Source organism: Episyrphus balteatus, chromosome 1, assembly GCF_945859705.1.
Source record: "Episyrphus balteatus chromosome 1, idEpiBalt1.1, whole genome shotgun sequence".
In the NCBI taxonomy this organism is placed as follows: domain Eukaryota; kingdom Metazoa; phylum Arthropoda; class Insecta; order Diptera; family Syrphidae; genus Episyrphus; species Episyrphus balteatus.
Genome location: NC_079134.1, coordinates 83,894,189 through 83,916,179, shown reverse-complemented (window position 1 = coordinate 83,916,179; position 21,991 = coordinate 83,894,189). Strand labels below are relative to the sequence as shown.

Genomic DNA, 21,991 nt, shown 5'->3' with positions numbered 1-21,991 from the left:
TTTTTGACTGTCAACTGTTGGCTATCAAGTTAGCCGATTCCACCCCTGTTGTTCTTGATCTTTTATTTTTAATTTAGTTAAAAAAAACATCATTTCCATAAGATTTCATTTTGAAAAATTTGCGCAAAAAAGTTCTATGTAACTTAAATCAATGTATTTTTTTGTTTGAAAAAAATCAGTAAAAGGGTTCTATGTTGCAATTTGAATGACATAGAACCTTATTATATCAATACATTTATGTGAAATCATGAAAGTTGTATGTCTTTTTTACCTGTACCGTCGCCATTAATTTTTTTCTAATTTTTTTTTAAATTTTATCTGAAAGCCGTTAGAATTACGAAAATTTTGGTGTATAAAACTCATTTTTTGTATTTTGTATGAAATACACCCTTATAATTCTCAGCCAGCGAAATGTACTTCTAAAGTACATCAGCGAAGCACATCTGGAAGTGCTTCTGATGACATTTTCCGGTACTTTTTTAGAAACAGAAAAACCACTGAAAATTGTACTTTTAAAGTACTTATTTGGAGTACTATTTCCAAAATCCATATTTAAATTTCATCTGAAAATAAAAAAATCTTCAAAACAAACAAACAATTCTTTTGAACAAACATTAATTAATATTTTATTGGAAAAACACAAAATATTTTTTTTTTTGAAAACAAAATAGGTACATAAAAAAAGATCTCTGGGCACGCGTCTGTGGCCTGGCCAGTTGAGAAGAATGAAAAAGAAAAAAATACTCTGCAGTCTGCACTTTGGTGGTAGTTTTTGTAACTTTTTTTGATTTTTTTTTCTCAATGCTCAAGGCTGAAGCTGCTGTAAACTAGGGTGGCTTAAACATCGATAGTCGGACGTTTCGATAGTATCGATGTTTTCAAAAAAAACTATCGATACTATCGATAGTATCGATAGTTTTTTTTTAAATAAAATTCACCTTATCAAAACCACAAAAAAAAAAAACAAACAAAAAATGATATTTTAACTTCAAAAACGTTGATGAATATTCTTTGCTAGATGCTTACATTTCCTAATTGTCTAAATACCCAGATGGATTCAATAAATCATAGTCCCAGTAAAAAAGATACTTATTTTCGGTATTTTTTCATTAAAGCCTGGTACGCTGCTCGCGCTAAATTTTAGCTCCCATACAAATTATCGAAAAATATTATCTCAGCTAAAATGGATCCCATACAAATTATAATTTGTTATCGATAATTATCGATAACTTGTATGGGAATTTTATCTTCGCTTAAATTTAGCGCGAACAGCGTACCAGGCTTAAAGCCTGGTACGCTGCTCGCGCTAAATTTTAGCTCCCATACAAATTATCGAAAATTTTTAGCCGAGATAAAATTGATCCCATACAAGTTATCGATAACTTGTATGGGAATTTTATCTCAGCTAAAATTAAGCGTGAGCAGCGTACCAGGCTTAAGCCTGGTACGCTGCTGATGCGAAACGAAAAATTTTCAGGTCTCCAACGAAAAAATATCATCGAGTATTCTGTCAAAGTCAAAATAAAAAAATTCAAAATTTATTTAAAGTCAAGAAAAATCAACAGAAAATAGTTTTTAAAGCAAGAAATAAATGAATTAAAGGTGAAAAACCGTCAACACTGCTCTTGGAGCAAACAAAAATGCACAGGACAGTAACAAGTTAATGGCAAATGAGCGAAAACTCTCCAATTTTTCGCTTGAGCTGCGTACTGGAAAACGAAAAGCAAAACGAAATTTTTCGTTCAAGATTTCGTTAACGAAATTTTTTATGGAAAATTTTGTTTCGCATCAGCAGTGTACTAGGCTTCAACTTTTGACGATTTTTGTTTTGCATTTTGATTAATTTTTGGTGGTGAGTTTTATAAATATACAAGTAGTGTGAGTTTGAATGTCATTTGAAATTAAACAAAGGTGTACGAAGAAAAACAATCGATAGTTTTTTGACACTATCGATTTACGCGATAGTTTTTCACTATCGATACTATCGATAGACTATCGATGTTTAAGCAACCCTACTGTAAACTCAGTCATTGATGTCTGGAAACTGGAATTGATCGCCACTAGAAGACAGAAAAATCAACAACTTTATAATTTATCAATTTTAAAATCAGCATACCTTTATTTTCCAAATCAATTGGTGGTTGTTTTTGTACCATTTTTGTATGACTTTTTTTTTCTAAATGCACAAGGCTGAGGCTGTGCATTTTAATGGTGGAAATAAATTTTTGTGGCGTGTCGAAGAATTTGTGTGGTAGATTGTTTAGAGAAAATAGTTTTCACAAATAACACTCAACACTGAGAAGATTACCTATATATTTTTTAAATTAAATTGTTTTAATTTTTTTTTTTATTCTTCAAATGGAGCACCCAAAAATTTTGTTTGATGTTGCTGTTGCTGTGGCTATCAAGGTTTTACTGGTTTCACTAGAAAATATAAAATGTAGGAAAAGTCAAATCAAACGCGAGCCGCCATTACAAAAGAGACAAAACTCTGTGCTTTGCATACATCGCGCTCTTTTCCTCCCATTTATCAAAGAAGAGTTTATTTTTTCAGGAGAAACAAAACTTCTATTTTTGTAGGGGAGAGATTTTGGTAAATAAGGAAACACATACATCCCCAAAATAAACTTTGATGGTGGTTGTATTTTCCCCTAAACTACTGAGGTTTGGTTTGCAGGGAAGATCTTTTTGCTTGAAATCAAAGAGCTTTTCAAGTGCTTCTATGCTCATTTCGGATACTTTAGAAGAAGACGTTTTGTCCTTTTTGTGCCCCATTTTTAATTCTGGTGATGATTCCTCTCGTTTACGTTTGTGTTGGTTCATATACGAATATACGGTGTTTTTTTTTTTTTTTTTTTATATATTTGATAAATGAAAATGGTTTCTAAGCCGCGGTGAACTATTTTATTGTGTTGATTTATTTATACTTGAACTCACTTTTTAGATGATTTTATACTCCTTAAACTCAGAATTTTTTCGTTAAAATTGAATGGTGAATTTTAGTTAGTGATATTTGTTAAATCTTAATAATTTCAAAATACAAATTTGAGAGCAAAAAACAGTAACCTTACACTTTCCACAGCGGGGTTGCCAATCCAAAACCAGAAAAACGGTTCGTGCCGAGACTATGATATACTTTTCCTAGGTTTTCGGTGTTCTGAATTCGAATCAGAAGTCAGAAATATGCTATCAGCTCCCGTTTTTGAAATATTAACGGTTTCTATAAGAACTGCATTCCTTCTTTTAAGATCTTTTTTATATCTTCTTTTCGATATCTTTTTTTTAATTGTTCGAGATATCGTCAGTTTTTTGGCTTATTGTAATGTATCAAACAGATATCAAGTTTTCATCTCCTTCTTGATAAAAACACACTTACTTCATTTTAAGATATCTCCGGCAGTAAAAAAGATATTGTAAAGATTTAAACAGGTTTTGAAATAAGGAAAATAGTTCTTATAGAAACGGTTATGATTTATATTTAACCCTCTACTGCATGAATTATGAACGAAATGAAATAAAATTTTTTTTAACAATTTTTTAGCTTTATTAGGGGTTGAAAAACGGTATTACATAAATTTTTTTATTTTTTTACATATATATAAATTTTTAGAAACATAAACCATATATGGGTTAGTATGCAGCAAGTCGATTTCCAGCAAACAATTAATAACCCATTTATGGTTTAGTATGCATTCAAGGTATGTTTTGTAAAATATGTTTTTATTACATTGGACTTTCCTTATTCATGGAATTTATTCAAACTCTTTCTTTTATCATTGTTGCAGAAGAACACCTTCCATTTTCTACATGTACACAATACGTTTTCAGTCCCCAAATTTGACATATTGGTGTTTTTGTTTGCCATTCAGGGATATGGTCGATGTTTTCAGTTAGTACTGATTTCAACGGCTTTTGCCCTTGGTTGTTGTGAGTGAATTAGAGTTTTGGGATTAGATGGGGTTGGGCTTCCGTGACTTGTATATAACTCCCTCAGCTTTGTTTTGTTCCATCTCTGCTTTGATCACCTACCAAAGCTGAAGGGCATCATCTTTTTCGTGACATTTTAGGTGTTACAGATTTGCAAAAGTGCTCGTAGATGGCTTGTTTGATGTTAAAAAGGGCCAGAATCTGAAGCTAGATCGTCATCACTTCGAAAGCCATCACCAGTTTTAGCATTTACACACTTATTTTTTCCATAGAAAGTCTTCGAATTAATTTTACAAAAATAAAAAAACCATGTATGGTGTTTTGGTAAAAACGCAAAAAAAGACAAAAATTATTAAAAAAAACAAAAAACAAACTACGTAAACATATAAAAGTATAATAAATTCATACGAAACTTATTTTTAATTGGATGCAACTTACTTATTTCTTATAAAAAAACACTTGAAAAGTTCACACTTTTATTCACTGATTTGCACTTTAGACATGCTCTTGAAACAATGAGCTTATTTCAGAATCACGACTCTCCTACTGATAATAAAAACCGATTTATTATAAAAAAATAGACGTAGTTTTATTATAGTTTTTTCTTGTTGACATTTGGTGCAATATAACGGGAATAAATCGATATGAAATCGATAAACCATATATGGATTAGTATGCGGTAGAGGGTTAAAAAAATTCTTCAAATTAAGGCATAACATCAAAAGTGGTAGAAAAACGTTTTTTTTTTTCATTTTCTAACAGTAATATTTCCAAAACGGGAGCTGATAGGATATTTTTGACTTCAGATTCGAGTTCAACACACCCAAAACCTTCAGAAAAGTATACTTTGGTTCATGTGGCGAAGATCTTCTTAGCTCCAATATAAGTCAAAAAACGATTTGTTCGAACTTTCTAACGGTAATATTTCAAAAACGGGAGCTGATAGGATATTCCTGACTTCAGATTCGAGCTCAGCACAACAAAAACTTATAGAAAAGTATTATTATTATTATTATTTATTACAATGTAATTAATTACAAAATAATATAATTAAAGCAGTAGCTACCAGGACTATCAGCTTAAATTAAAAGAAAAATGGATTTAGGAGGTTAACATTAAATAAGTGTTTCTATTTTTAAAGATTTTATAATTTTGTATATCAATCTTATATTTTTTCTTCTGATGGATATTTTAATATGTCTAGTAAAGGTCTATTTTTGATAAATTTATAAAGAATACTTTTCGTTGAATTGCAATCATATAATAGTTGGGGGATGGTTAATAATTCTCAGCTGCAAATATGACATCTTGGTGGATCTTTTCGTTCTAGCAGGTGACTGTGGGTGATGTTTGAGTGGCCCATTCTTAGAAAACACCGAATCATGACTGTTGAACAATTTGTTGGATATAAAATCGATTGACCTTCTGGATTTATATTTGAGTAGTGGTGTTGGTAAATACTCCATTCGATTTTGGTCTTAAAAAAATGATTTCTCACCATTTTGGTTAAATCAGTTTTATTTGGTTCATAAGACGCCTGTTTTGCAATTACATCTGCAAGTTCATTGCCTTTAATACCTGTATGGCCAGGTACCCACAACAGTTTCAATTTGTTCTTATTCGCAATGAGATTATCCCTTATGTATTCTGCCGTGCTAAGCAAAAAGGGCGCATATCCATTTTTGTAGTTTTGAGATAAATGCATTTTACTGGCAAGGGAAAAGCTTGAGAATTGTAAATGTGCTCATTTTCAAAAATGATTTTAAGCAACTTTTAGTAAGAAAATTATAATTTTTAGTTTACACAATAATTATATATTGTTTAAGCTTCCCAAATGCTTATCTATTTTTTTTTTTAATTTTTAGAGTTAGTAACAAATGCATTTTTCTATTGAGGAATACAGCGGAGTAATATCGTGGTGCTCATCTTCATTGACTATTTTGAGCCACTTGGAATTGAAAATGCGCTGTTTTTAGTTAACATATAAATGAGGAATTGTTTCAGGATGTCAAATATGCCTTTAACTCAATTTTGGATTTTTGGCTCATGCGCCCTTTTTGCTTAGTACGGCAGTATTGTATAGTTGGTGAGTTGTTGTTTATGTTTTTTACGGCGTTCAGTGTTGACAGGCTGTCTGTACATATTATCATTTTCTGTTTTATGTTAAGATGCAAACTCCGGGAGTATATTTTTGCAAAGAATGTTTTCAGTTTCATCAACTACGAATAATGCTGTACCATTTTCGTTTTTAGTTTCATCGGTGTAAATGAAGTACCAGTTTTCATCTTTGTATTTTGAAATTTTTTCGTTGAATGCCGCCTTATAGATTTCCTTGCTGGTGGTGTTTTTCTGTAATTTGCTTAGGTCGGTGATGATCGAGTTTTATGGAAGAAACCATGGTGGATATGACGGTTCTTTTGCTGTGTTGAAGGTGATTGGGAAATCAAGAAGCTTTGAAGACGAAATGATTTTGTGTATTGTTGATGGACATTTAGGTATTCTTTTACGTTTGATGGTTTGTTTTAATATTGGAATTATCGGTGAGTTAGTTGCTGTTGTTATTATGTTTATTAGATGAGCTGTAGTATAGGCTTGTCTATGTTCGATTGACGGGAGGCCAGATTAGGTCAACATGTTCATGATCGGTGTAGTTCTTAAAGCCCTGAGTGCCAGTCGTATCGCTGCATGGTATTCTGGCTTGATAAGCTGGATACAAGATTTTGAGCATTTACCGTAAATAGCTAGACCATAATCGATTTTTGATAATATAATACATTTTATGATTCTAATACCAGTGTTAATTTGTGAGGAACTTACTTGTAAGATATCTTATAATATTTGTCCTGGTAGCCAAATTTTTTTTAGATATGTACAATGGTACTTAAAACTAAATTTACTGTCGAAAATGACACCAAGTATTTTTAAATATTCAACGTTACAAATGTTTATGTTTTTAAAATTGAGATTTATTATCTTTTGACAACTTGTCTTTCGACATATATGTAGAATGTTAGTTTTTGTTAATGATATAGTTGATCCTGAATACTTGGACCAGTCGTCTATTTCAGAAAGAATATTTGAAAAAATTTCGACAACTTTTGGTATTTCTTTGCATTTTACAAGAATTATTAGGTCACCTGCATACAAGGAATGTCGGACCGTTTGATATTTAGACATAATGTTACTAATTTCATTGAAAGCTATAATGAAAATAACCACTGAGAGTGATGAACCTTGGGGTATATGTACCATTCTTAAGTTCATAAAAGGATGAATAAACATTGTTTACTCTAGTACGAAATTTCCTATTAATTAAAAATGATCGAATGTATCCGAAAATCTTCGGACCTATTTTCCATTTCATTAGCTTGTTTGAAACAACATGGATTCCAATTTTATCAAATGCTTTTTCAAAGTCAATTGATAAAATTGAAATGTGGTTTTTTGTTGATAATGATGACGCTATATATTCGTCAATACATAAGAGGGCATCTGTAGTGCTACCATCATGTCTAAAAGCCACTTGATTGTTATTAATGAAATTGTTTTTATCAATAAACCACTGTAATCTTTTAGCAATTATCTTTTCCAGTATTTTACCCATACAGGGAAGCAGGGATATAGGTCTATAACCATTAAGTTCAAGAAGGTTCTTTTTCGGTTTGGGCAGTGGTATGATGGTAGCTATTTTCCATGCTTGTGGGATCGTACTTGTATCCAAAATTTTGTTATATAGGGATAAAATTCGGAACTTCAGGGGAAGTGGACAGTTTTTAAGCGTAGGGTACGATACGCGATCGAAACCCGGTGTTTTGCCTTTGACTAGATGCAGGCAATTTTCCAATTCGATTAATTTAATTGGCGATTCAATTAACTTGGCAGAGTTCGTGATATTTGTATTTAGCTTGCAAAAACTCTGTGGGGAAACTGCTATCATCTGACTGTTTAGCCCAACAACTCGCAAAGCAGTTGGCTATATACTTTTTTTTTGTTGCCGAAACAAAAATATACTTTTCTGAAGGTTATTGGTGTGCTGAACTCGAATCCGAAGTCAAAAAAAATTAATCAGCTCTCGTTTTTTAAATATTACCGTTAGAGTATGCAGTACTTCGGACCGTATTCTTTTATATAAGGAAAATTATTTGTGCATATTAAGTAACGTTTTTATAAGAACTATTTATCACCTTTATAAATCTGTTTAAATCTTTCCGATATCTTTTTATTGCCCGAGATATCCCTAGTTGTTTGGTGTTTTTATAAATTTTAGAACGTCATTATCTCCTTTATGATATATGAAGAAAAACCCACTTACTTAATTTAAGATATCTCGTGCAATACAAAAGATATTGAAAAGATTTAAACAGGTATCGAAAGATGGAAAACAGTTCTTATAGAAACCGTTACTAAATATTCAAAAAATTTTCCTTATACAAAAGAATAAGGTCCGAAGAAATGAAAAAAAACGTTTTTTTGCATTTTCTAACGGTAATATCTTAAAAACGGGAGCTGATTAGTTGTTTCTGACTTCGGATTCGAGCTCAACACACTGAAAAACTTCAGAAAAGTACATTTTTGTTTCGGCAACAAAACCCTTGTAAACCAGTGTTGAGCATTATTGTAAAACTAAATTTTGTTTTTTTTTTTCGACTTAAGCGGTTATTGATTGAGGCCACAGATATATGGAATATAATTCCCAGTGAGAGTCTTAATGTCCGAGCATAGTTTTTTAGGTGAAGATTGGGGGTTTATGTTGTTAAAGAACGTTTCGAAACAATTTTGCTTAGCCAATTTGGCAGCTTTACGAAAACACGCGTTGGCTTTGCGGTAGCAGATAAGGTTAGCATCAGTTGGATGTCTTTTAAAAATCTTCCAGGCGTTTTGTTTTGTGTTTCTTAAGTCACTAATTTCATTGCTCCACCAGGAGACATGTTTTCTAGTATTTTTGTTATGCGACTGTGGAATTGAATTATTAGCTGCAACTTTGATTGTTTTTAGTATTCTGGCTGCTTCCTGATTTATTTTTATAGATATTTGATATGAAGATGTAAAGTTTGAAGCGTTTGTTTTGAAAAGGTCCCAGTTTGCTTTGTCGGTTAGGTATTTTGGTCTTGGCTTAGCATTCGTACGTTCTGAATCAAGGGTTATATTTGTTACAATTGGGAAATGGTTACTACCATATAAATCGGAGAGGACTGACAGATTGTTGATGGGTATAATTGGGGAGAAATTAATGTTAAGTCGATATGAGTAAAACATTTGTGTGTTGAAAAATGTGTGGGATTTCCGTTATTCAGAATAATAAAGTTTTTGTTTGTCAAAAAATTTTCAAATATTTTACCTCTGGTGTTGCTGTGGGGAGAACCCCAAAGAGGGCTCCAGCAGTTAAAGTAGCTTGTTATCAAAACAGGGGTTTGGATTACATTGACAATGTTTTCTAAATCCGAAGAAGAGAATACTTGGTCTGGTGGTATATATACATTGATTATTGTTATTTTGATTTTAAATTCTAATTCAATTGCAATTGCGGAAATATTTGAATTAATTTGTATAAGTTTATGGGAAATGGATTTGTGAACAAGGAAGCCAATTCCTTGTTTTGCAGTGGTGTTTGTTGGTAAATTATGGAAATATGTTTTGTATTGTTTAGGTGAGTATTTTGTAACTTTTGTTGGGTCTGGGTGGTTTGGTATTAAAGTTTCTTGAAGTGAAATGATTGATGGGTATTGATCTTTAATTAATAACTGTGATAGTTCAAAAAACCGACAGAGGGCTTTTATTTCTACTAAAGATAATTCGAGTATGCTGAACACGATGGCGTTCTTAGTTTTTCTGGATTAGGTCAAATAAGAAAGATTTTTGCGTTTGAAATTTTGTTTGCACATGCCAAAACTGAGGGTATAAAACACCATATATTTTCCAATTTTTGATTTTTTATCGATGAAAAATGATGGAAAATCTATTTTTTTGGAAGTAAAAGAAGTTATTTGAAAAAAAAATCTGTCGAATGACATTTTAAATCATTATTTTATGGCAAAAAAACGTCGATTTTTCTTCAATTTTTCTAGTATTTTTCGTATTACTTAAATTAAAATGCAGCACTCGGTGGCAACGATTTGATCTTGTATTTCAGGATAGAAGATGGCTTTGTTTACAAATACGAATAGGCAGTACCTACCTACCTATCTACAATATTGGTTAAGCTTAAGAGTGAAAAAGTAGCAGTAAAACATTGTTTTTTTTTTTTTTTAATTTTTTAGTTTATAAAATAAAAAAATTACAAAAAGTTTAAATGCAATTCATATGTAGGGGAAGTGGGGGCAAAATCGTTCTCTTACTATGCTGTATGAAAAAAAAAAAATAAAACTGGCAAAAGTTGCAATATGAAAAAGTGGCTTTTGGTATGATCGACCATGTCTGGTTGAATGTTTGCTTGAAACGCCGAAACTTTTGTGATTTTTCAACAAATAGTTACCGTTTATATTAAAAGTAAGTTGCACTTTTAACCGTGAGATAGTTAAAGTTGTTAACTTATTCTTTATAATAAAAGTTGGATATTCAAGAGTATTTTCTTGTGAAAGAATGAATTTTAATGGTTTGAACCTTAAGAAAAAAACATGTTCTAGAATATCAGGTAAGATCGGAAGGGGGCAAAACGCCCATAGGTTCAAGTAGCATAAAAACCCGCTTAAGAGAAATCCTCTTTAGAGAAAACCCGCTTATCTGAAACACTTTTCTGATCTTTAAATATTTTCTTCAGTTAAACGGGGTTCGTTTAAGTGAAATCCCCCTTAAGTTAAAGATGGACTGTGACAAATATATTATGTGTTGTGTATGTAATTTCATATAATGCAGATGGAAGTAATAGTAAATATGTTTTAATTTTAAAACAAATTGGAAGAAAAATGATTTTTTGAACTTAAAAAAAAATTAAATGAAAATATTGATACCATGCCTGATTTTTTAATTAAACATCTACATCTACATATGTATAATATTCCAGAGTACTAACACATAAAAGGTGTGTACAAAAAAATGTTGATTTTTCGCATACATTTGTACCTTTAAAGTTAAAAAATGTAAGAAAAAGTGAGAGAAAAGTCGACGTTTTTTTCCATAAAATAATGATTTAAATAGTTATTCGACAGATTTTTTTTCAAATAACTTCTTTTACGAATAATACTTCCAAAAAAATAGATTTTCCATCATTTTTCATCGATAAAAATCAAAAATTTGAAAATATGTGGTGTTTTATACCCTCAGTTTTGGCATGTGCAAACAAAATTTCAAACGCAAAAATCTTTCTTATTTGACCTAATCCAGAAAAACTAAGAACGCCATCGTGTTCAGCATACTCGAATTATCTTTAGTAGATATGAGAGCCCTCTGTCGGAAAAAAAGTTCCATTTTCGAACACAGTGTAATTGCAGCTCGTGGAAATTATTAAAAAAACCATTTAAATTCCATTGCAGAATTTTTACCAGATAAGAGAAAATAGAGCCTTATATACAATATATGTTGTTTTTTTTTTTCATATACATATATTGTGCAAAGGGAAGAAGTTTTGTGTTGAATGATTTGGTTAAGGTTGAGCTGGTGTCTATTCTGGAGCCGCCTCTCCCGTTGTTTATGGAAATGTTATTTACTGCTGTTGTTTTATTTGATTCTTGTTTAATTGGTTGAGTTTTTGATAATGAAGTATTTATTACAGGTGAAGGTGGAATTATTGATGTTGTTTTTTCGAAAGATTGTGTTGCATGGTTAGGTGTGTTAGATGAAAGGCTATTTGTTTCGTTTTTGTGATGAATTTGTTGCTATGATATAAGAAGGGCCTATTTGTTCAATGGTTCTTGTGGCAAATGAGTCAGTTATTGGGATTGTAGTTTTTGGATTTTGTAGTCCATAAAGGCGTTTAGCTTCAGACATGGAACATTTTATTTTGGTTTTAATTGTAATAATTTCTTTGTCGATTTTGTATTCGGTGCAATCTTTAGATGAAGAGGGGTATGGGGCTTTGTGTTTAGAGACGATATTGGTTTTTCTTTATCGGTAGAAGAAATAACTACAAATCTGGGATTTTTAAAGCTTGAGGAAGTAGGTAGTTCAGGGTATTGGTCAGCAAATATAGGAGATACTGATTTATGTTTTTTTGACGGGTTCATTTCGTATGGAGAATCACTTTCTGCAAGAAGCGGAAATTGATTTCCATTTCTTTTCGGCTTGGAGGCCCCCATTTTTAGTTGAACAAGGGCCGCACAGATAAATAAAAAAAAAACACCGCAATGGATATAAGTGTAAGCGAAAAAGAAATAAAGAAAATCAAAACAAACGGTAAAACCGGTTAGGTTTGTAAGCACAAGGCAGAAAATCAACGCACTGTCACTAGAGAACGATCATATCGGACCGAAGGTTAGTCGGTGACTGTTATAGACTGTCATAGTCTCGGCACCAAGAAAAAATTTTATAGACCAGTGCTAATAATTCTCAAAAAAAAAAATTTTTCATTAGAAGATAGACCTTGTCTTAAAACTAACATTTGAATTTTTCAAACAAAATCGTTGGAGCCGTTTTTGAGCAATTTCAACTTTACTAAAATCGGTCTATGACAAGTACCGTTATTTTTGGTCCAAAAAAATTAATTCCGAAAACCCCTCTGGAGAGTCGTCAAATAACGCTACATTGATATTTGACATTATTCCTTATACAGACAGACTGACAGATTGACTGACAGATTGACTGACTGACAGACTGACAGACTGACAGACTGACAGACTGACAGACTGACAGACTGACAGACTGACAGACTGACAGACTGACAGACTGACAGACTGACAGACTGACAGACTGACAGACTGACAGACTGACAGACTGACAGACTGACAGACTGACAGACTGACAGACTGACAGACTGACAGACTGACAGACTGACAGACTGACAGACTGACAGACTGACAGACTGACAGACTGACAGACTGACAGACTGACAGACTGACAGACTGACAGACTGACAGACTGACAGACTGACAGACTGACAGACTGACAGACTGACAGACTGACAGACTGACAGACTGACAGACTGACAGACTGACAGACTGACAGACTGACAGACTGACAGACTGACAGACTGACAGACTGACAGACTGACAGACGGACTTCCGTGACCCACTTTTTTGGCATTCTCCACCATCGTGATATCATGGAAAAATGTTATCTCAACTTTTTTTTGTACGAATGCATAACTTGATATATATAGTACCTATATCGCAAGTAAAAATATACATATTAGGTATTGACTTTTCAAAAGGTGATTTTTTTAAGCGAGGCCTTTGGCACTTCGAAATATCGAAATATTGAGTGCTTACATGTATTTTTTTTGTAATTATTACATATCTTAACGTGCAATGCCATATTTACCATAAGGGCACACAGGGCCCGTGCCCAGGGCCCCCGTTCTCAGGGGGCCTCGAAGAAACGAAAATTTCTCTCACACATTTTTTCAAAAAACATTTTTGTCGGGCAGACCATCTGCCAAAAAAATTTAGTTTTTATATGGCAACTAAACAATCAAATAAAGTTTTTTCTATACCTATACGGAAAATATATGTTTTCAAAATGAAAACAAATTATGTGGCGTTGTATGCGGACAAAATTCAAAATCCAAACGACCAAACCCAAATTCAATTTTCCAAAAAATAAGACAATAATATTAAAAAAAAAAAAAACACAAGAAAAATATCTTTTTTTTCACTGTAGGTAAGATTATTTATTATTTATTAATAAGACCAACGAATTCTCTCCCATTATCTTTTTCCTTAAATTATAATTTCGTTTGAATTTTGCAAAACTGTCAAATTTGTAGTGCGTGTTAAAATCAGTAAAAAAATATGTGTAGATTCGTATTAAAAGACGAAAAAAGAATCAATTCGTCGGCAAAAAAAATCAATACTTTTTCCGTTGGAAAACGTTTAAGAAAAAACTATTGCCGGGTCGTCGACGGTACATCAATGTTTTGTTCAATGGAAAACGCCATGGTACACAGGCGCGGATCTAGAAATGTGGTTTGGGGGGGTCACAGGATTAAATAAATTGCACGATTGGGGTCGCACGTACTTGCTCTTATGGTAAAAGTTACTTAATGTTAAAGATTTTCATTGAACAAAATAAGGGAAAATTTCAAATTTGATATTTTCACGAAATTTCATAAGTGGTGTAAAAAAAGTAAAATCTGTTTTTATAAATAAATAATTAAATATCGTGGCCCTTTCTTTTTGGTGCCGCCGGTTTTAGATTTTTTTTGAGGAGGGTTACCCTCCTCAAGAGATCTATTTCTTTTGGCGGTCTTTTCTGGATGAACAAAAAGATTGTTGTACTTAAACAATCTTTTCGTACCTGATTTTATCAGCGGCATCCTTAGCGTGTGGAGTTCCAGCTTCCTCATTTTTAGTAATCTTGCTAAGAAAGAAGGAAGCACTCTTGAAGTCCACTCTAGCAGTCTCTGAGCTATCCACGATTGTCTCTTGGCTTGAGGCCAAGAGTTCATCGTCCAATTCGGATGATGTTGCGTATGTCATGTCTCTGTCCACATTATAAACAAAATTAAGGTACTACGAGTAGGTCGGAAAGAAAAAGTCAACCCCGGCAGAGCCGATTACTGGGGCAAGGCAAAAATTATGACGGATCCTGCCAAGGCATCCGAAAGAGCTCGTTCACGACTGGTTTATCCCCCAGCCTTCCATTTCTTCGGCTTGGATTATGTGCACGCTCAACCCACCACTGAAAATTAGGAACCTTGTATCGATGGTAAAATTGAATTTCGGATTATTTAACTATTGAGGAGAGGAGTTAAGAACAATACAGCTATGCAACCTGACCTTAGCTGATCACCATCTTGCTAAAAACGCACAAGATAAAACTGTGGTGATCATTACCGCTCGGCACCCACTAGGAGGGTTTGATACACGGATTTTTGCCGAGCTTAATTTTCAAACCTCACAGAATTTTTTTTTCTTTTCAATAGTTACATTGAATCGTCAGTTTTAAGAACGGAATAAGTCCAGGATTTCAGGCTACTGATTATGTCTTAACTAAGACGTTCACGGGTTTTTATTGCATAAAACGTTGAATGGGTTATAAGAGAAGATAAAACCGCGGAGAAAAGAAAAAACCGCTATTAAATGAGAGGGTCGAAATAGAAGATAGGGCTGCAAAAGCCCCCTTTTTGTTTTTTTTTTTAATACATCTCGTAAACAAAGCATAATTTTGATAAATTGATTTTAAAACTTGTTGTAGAGAATGAAATTTTATATCGAAGAAATGTTTTTTTTTTTTTTTTTTAAATTAAAAAAAAAAATTCCATACCAAAACAGTAAAAAAGAAAACATGAAAAAAGTCAAGAAAAGCGATTTTTGGATTTTTTTGCTTTTTTAACGATATTTTTTTTCGGGCTGAGATAGTCATATGCATTGCTCAAAATAAAAATAGAAGATTAAATTTCCTAAAAAAAGTTAGGCTCAAAAAGTTTTTTCATTGATAACACTGTGTTACAAAAAGGTTTCAAAATATACGCGGGCGGAAACCTATCACGTTTTGGAGAGCATAGAGCTAGACGCACTGATTACGAAACGGTATTTAAAAAGTCCCTAACACCTCAAAATCTGGAGTTAGGGGCAAAAAACGGTTTTTTGGACCTTCACCCATTGAAATACATTTAACAATGTATACAAAATGTCATTCGGTTAAACCACCTAGAATTTCGTTTCATTTTCATTTCATTTTTTTCTCAATTACCCAACTTCTACATCTATTTAAAGTATAATGTTTTCAAAACAACATGCTGTTTTAAAAATATGTATATTCTTAAATAATATTTATTTCCAAATGAAACGAGGTAGTTTTTATGAAAATCAGTTCAAAATTGACTAGATTTTTAAAAAATAAAAAATATTGTTACACTCATGAAAGGTGGCAAAAGGTTTGCTTTTGGGATAAGAACCAAGGATAAAAAAGTCTATAAAAAAAAAGACTTGTGGCACTCGAGGACTGCCGCGGTAAAGCTATTGCATTGCATTTTTTATCAACTTATGCAATTATAATTTGTTTACCTACACTACACAAAACAAATGATTATATTTTGTATCTACCTATCATACTTTTTCTCTTCTCTTCTGATTTAATATCGCAAGCGCATTCCAACGCTTTACTCCTTCACAAATCACAAGAAGTTGATCAAGAAAGAGAAGAATGGGAAGAGAAAAGAAAAGAAAATACAGAACAATGTATGGTCTTCCTCCTTACTCCTCTTTTTGTTGTCTAACACAATTTATATAACCCTCTCTGGCTGAACCAAAACCATTCACACATCCATGCAAGCTTCGTACAATCGTATCGTATGCATATACACACATACCATCCTAAATGTACTAATTTTTCGTTACGTTTTTTCTTGGTTAGCTCCCCATGCCAGGCCTGCGTTAAAATCTATGCAATAGCTTAAAAGTTGGGTGTAAGGGTGTTTTTTTTTCTCACGGACAAGAGGGAGGGGTAGTGAAAAAAATTGTTTGTGAAATATCATCATATGACACATGTTTTTAAGGTATTTTTTGATGCTGATTCTAATGACATATTAATAAATAAAGTCGATTGCTTTTTGGGACCAATTACAGATTTTACTGTCTCTTCGAAAAAAACACACTTGTACCTAATTTTTACTTGCGATATAGGTACTATATATCATGTTATGCATTCGTACAAAAAAAAAAAGTTGAGATAACATTTTTCCATGACATTACGATGGTAGACAATGCCAAAAAAGTGGGTCCCGGAAGTCCGTCTGTCTGTCTGTCTGTCAGTCTGTCAGTCTGTCAGTCTGTCAGTCTGTCAGTCTGTCAGTCTGTCAGTCTGTCAGTCTGTCAGTCTGTCAGTCTGTCAGTCTGTCAGTCTGTCAGTCTGTCAGTCTGTCAGTCTGTCAGTCTGTCAGTCTGTCAGTCTGTCAGTCTGTCAGTCTGTCAGTCTGTCAGTCTGTCAGTCTGTCAGTCTGTCAGTCTGTCAGTCTGTCAGTCTGTCAGTCTGTCAGTCTGTCAGTCTGTCAGTCTGTCAGTCTGTCAGTCTGTCAGTCTGTCAGTCTGTCAGTCTGTCAGTCTGTCAGTCTGTCAGTCTGTCAGTCTGTCAGTCTGTCAGTCTGTCAGTCTGTCAGTCTGTCAGTCTGTCAGTCTGTCAGTCTGTCAGTCTGTCAGTCTGTCAGTCTGTCAGTCTGTCAGTCTGTCAGTCTGTCAGTCTGTCAGTCTGTCAGTCTGTCAGTCTGTCAGTCTGTCAGTCTGTCAGTCTGTCAGTCTGTCAGTCTGTCAGTCTGTCAGTCTGTCAGTCTGTCTGTCAGTCTGTCTGTCTGTCTGTATAAGAAGCTACAGCCTAAACGGATGGACCGATTAATGTCAAACTTGGTATGTAGAGTTATTTGGCGACTCTCCAGAGGTGTTTTTAGAATTAATTTTTTTGGACCAAAAATAACGGTACTTGTCATATACCGATTTTAGTAAAATTGAAATATCTCGAAAACGGCTCTAACGATTTTGTTTAAAATATTCAAATGTTAGTTTTAAGCTAAGGTCTATCTTTCAATGAAAAATTTTTTTTTTGAGAATCATTATTAACGGTACCTGCCATAGAACCGTTTTTTTCAAATCCGATTATCTCAGAAACTGCTTATTCGATTTAAACGAAACTTTTTGTGAAGAAGCATTTATATAATTTAAATATAAGCCAAAAATAAGATTTTGAAAAAAATAATTTTTGAATTTTTAAAAAAATTTTGAAAATTTTTTTTTGAAAAATCAAATTTTCGAAAACGGGACATTGAATTTTTTTTGAAATTTTGTTTTTAGATTTTGATTAGTGATTTCTAAAGAATGGCGTACCAATTTTATTTTAAAACTTTTTTTCCAAAAAATTATAAAAAATTAGTTTTTTAAAAAACGGCTCTAACGATTTTGAAAATTTTTTTTCTAAAAATGCATCTTAATATATCAATCAAAACTGCATACTTGTTTCGGAGGGCAATTTAATTTCAGATTTAATTTAATTTTTTTTTTTAAACGAATTTTATTTTTTTTTCAAATTTCTATATAAAAAGTCTTAAAAATTTAAGCAACTTTAACTCTAAGAGCAAGTTCGTGCGACCCAGTCGTGCATTTTATTTTTTTTATAAAAACTCTTTATTCTTGCTTTCTATCCCAAATTCATTGTTTTTACCATATTTCATTAGGGTGACCCATAGAGTGGTCCACGCTTGTATGGGAAAAATAAATTTTTCAAATAAAGGTTGGGCCACCCTCTAGTTCCACATACTATTGGTATCATACTGTTGAATTTTTAGCCTCCTATCTTATACAGGGTGTCCCGGGATGAGATAAGATTTTGAGGGATAATTCTTGGGTATATTCTAAGAAAAAAATTGTTCTACAGTAACTTTCTATCTGCAAAGTTGATAACCCTTTAGCGATGATTTAAGAAAACGCTTACTTTGGTATGCCTTGACTCATGATAATGTTAATAACTCCGTTAATACTTATGATAAAAACTTTATTAATGTCTTGATTTTTAGAAATGCTATTCTTTGTCCTGCATTTAAAAAATGTTAATATCTTTTTAGTTGCTCAGATATTAAATTTTTAATGGAATTATTTTTTTCTTACCCATGATAATTTTTACTTTGAGGCCGATTTTCTTCAATAAATGTATTATAAACATAGTGTTTTATAAATTTGTTCATATGAAAAAAACAATAATGAACAAAAATGTTGTTCACAAGTTTGCCAGAAAACTTATAGATTTTATGATATTTGGGAAAACCTGCACCAGGTAAAATCTCTAAAAAATGTGTGTTTTTGCTTAAGTCAAAAATGGGTTCGAATTTAAGACCTAGTAACAACAATTATTTAAAAAGTTCTTCTTGATTTTGTGTGCTTGCTAGAGCCCGTTTTTTTTTTTTTATTTTATTGCTAATATTAATTGATGGAGGTTTCACTGATTCATTTAGCTACTTCATTAGGGTGGGTCAAAAAAATCGAAATTCTTTTTTTTGAATTGGTACTCCGAAAAATCGATTGCTAGACCCCTCTAGAATATACACACCAAATATGAGCTCTTTATATTAATGGGAAGGTCCTCCGCTTTGCAATTTTCCATTTTTACATCAAGCTTCTACTAAAAAAAAATAATTTTTTTATTAATTGACTTTTTAACAAATCTCTTTTCATATTCTTGTAGGAAATTGAACGCTCTACAAAAAAGGCCTTATACTCTTTTTTCGTTTATCTAACCGTGTTGAATAGATATTTGAGGTCCAAAAATTGAGAAAATCTTTAAAAATTCGTTTTTTGTTCTTAATTTTGTAACAAATTGAATATTTATAATGATCAAACGCGCAAGACATATTCTTGCTGGAAATTGATTGTTCCACAAAAAAGGTCTTATTAACTTTTTTCATTAATCTAACCATTCTAAAGATATTCGATGTCAAAGTTAAAAAAAAATAATAAAAACATTTTATATTTTTAAAAATTTTCCAGGTCACTGAAAATTCATTATTTTCAATTTAGCAAGACGTATTCTTGTAGGGGCTTAAACGTTCTACAAAAAATCCCTTGGCATCAAATTGATTGCTTTAACCGTTTAGAAGATATTCGTATCCAAATAGCAATGCATACGGGTCATAAGAAAACTATTGAAATCAGTGAGCATTGGTTTGGATACGAATATCTTCTAAACGGTTAAAGCAATCAATTTCATTCCAAGGAATTTTTTGTAGAACGTTTAAGCCCCTACAAGAATATATCTTGCTAATTTGAAAATAATAAAGTTTCAGTGAATTAGAAATTTTTTAAAAATATAAAATGTTTTTATTATTTTTTTTTAACTTTGACCTCGAATATCTTTAGAATGGTAAGATGAATAAAAAAAAGTTAATAAGACCTTTTTTGTGGAGCAATCAATTTCCAACAAGAATATGTCTTGCGCGTTTGATCATTATAATTTTTCAATTTGTTACAAAATTAAGAACAAAAAACGAATTTTTAAAGATTTTCTCGATTTTTGGACCTCAAATATCTATTCAACGGTTAGATAAACGAAAAAAGTGTATAAGGCCTTTTTTGTAGAGCGTTCAATTTCCTACAAGAATATGAAAAGAAATTTGCTAAAAAGTCAATTAATAAAAAAATTATTTTTTTTTAGTAGAAGCTTGATTTAAAAATGGAAAATTGCAAAGCGGAGGACCTTCCCATTAATATAAAGAGCTCATATTTGGTGTGTATATTCTAGAGGGGTCTAGCAATCGATTTTTCGGAGTACCAAATCAAAAAAAAAATTTTCGATTTTTTTGACCCACCCTAATAAATATGTATGTAAATCAATTAAAAAAAAGATAATCACAAAACTAAAAACTCACTCAAACTTTCAGATGCTGTTTTTTTTGTAATATATGTATGTACCAATGTGTGTATGTACACAAGAAATCTCCCTCGATGATAGCAGGTGAAAAAAAGAATTATGTCACAAAACTGTGCCTTTTATGACGCAATAGGTTTCCGATGCACGAATTCACTATGGGGAAGAGAAAGAAAAATAACACCAAGTAAATGCTTAATTGATTAAAAGTAAATACACCACTTCCCTAACAACAAACACAATAAAGATAGGTATATGGATTGGAAAAAAGAATCCAAATCCACCACCTTTTCAGCCGAATCAAAATGCACACAAAAAAAAACTGCAAGGAAGCCCCACGTTGTGGACGCCAATTGTTGGCAAATTTTCCTTCCTTTTACCGAACGCGAATTACTTTAAACTATGATTTGTTTAGATTTTCGAATCCAAACAAATCAAACAAAACGATCGCGATACACTTTTAATAAAATAAAAAAGAAAAGCACGAACCGCGTGCAAAAATGAAAATGACAGTTCGATAAAAAAAAATGAAATTAGACAACTGACAGCAAGAAAAGTGCTGCCACTTTTAGCTCAGATTTGGGGTGGGTTCGATTTTTTTATTGGAGACCTTTTTATCAAGTATAGTACTTTTTTATACTTAATCAAAAAGTCTATCAAAATAGATTTAGATTAATTAAGAAAAAAAAAACCAATTCAGGGTCGTACCTACAAAAAAATTAAATGGGCGCCAGGAAACTTTTAAGGTAGTTTACCAAACCGTACACTGAAAATAATGTCTTCAAATAAATGAAAGATAAAGTATTTAAATTTTAATTCTTTTAATATCTAAGAAACCTTGGATAACCAGGATAAAAACTTAGAATTTTTTCAAAAAAAAGTTAAAATATACAATTTTTAAAGTATGGCCGTGGGCCAATTATTGTTGAATCAATAAATGAAAAAAAGATGAATGTAAAACAAAACAAGAACAATTCTTTGTGTCACAGGACAAAAAGGAAAATCACCAGGGGTTAATCTCCGAAAGTTCAACTGTTTCAGAAACGGACGCGAGTCCCGCAATATCGGGAAAAAAATAACGGATAGCGAAGGCCTACCGGTACAAAACTATTGCCACTCAAATGGGCCACAAAATAACGCACTTTTCTGACAGAACAAATAATAGAAACAATATCAAAAATATACTTAGCTTCTTATTAATTTCCCCAGATTCTATCTCCTGAACTTCTGATCTCCCTCTAGAAAATAGTCCTTCTCCAACGGTTATTTTTCCCTTCTGGAAAAATAATCAACTCTCCTTTTTTTTTTTTGATATATAAAATCCCCAACTGGGCTTTTTATCAAACACCTCTTTTTTTTTTTACAAAACTATCAAATCGTAACAAAACTATCGCAAAATAATTTTTGGCTAACTTTTTATGTTCTCACTCGTTTGGTGGGCTTTTCAAAAGTGGCCATAAAAATGGTGGGTGAAGCTCATCCATGAGGTTACGACATATAGCCATCCTACTCAGATCTTTTTGCATGGTGGTGTTCTCTTTCGGACATTCAGCAACATCTCGCCCATTGGCTGAGATTTTGCGTCCAGCTAGAAACAACCATCGCACGCGATCCCGTGCATTGGTGA

The 21,991-nt window shown here is 32.3% G+C and overlaps 1 protein-coding gene and 1 long non-coding RNA gene across 12 annotated transcripts in view; both read left to right on the top strand.

Annotated features, from left to right (window-relative positions):
* The window catches only part of LOC129906876 (uncharacterized), a 564,039-nt gene that overhangs the window by 52,205 nt on the left and 489,843 nt on the right, over window positions 1-21,991 (top strand). The window contains exon 2 of one of the 11 annotated variants that reach the window (XM_055982837.1): window positions 5,793-6,013. The exons of the other annotated variants lie outside the window; for them this stretch is intronic. The gene's annotated coding sequence lies outside the window, so the exon portion shown is untranslated. The remainder of the gene's footprint in view (window positions 1-5,792; window positions 6,014-21,991) is intronic. 11 annotated transcript variants of the gene reach the window in all.
* LOC129906883 (uncharacterized) lies at window positions 17,174-20,717 on the top strand. The gene is made up of 2 exons (XR_008770865.1): window positions 17,174-20,317; window positions 20,378-20,717. It is a non-coding gene; the product is annotated as an uncharacterized LOC129906883 (long non-coding RNA).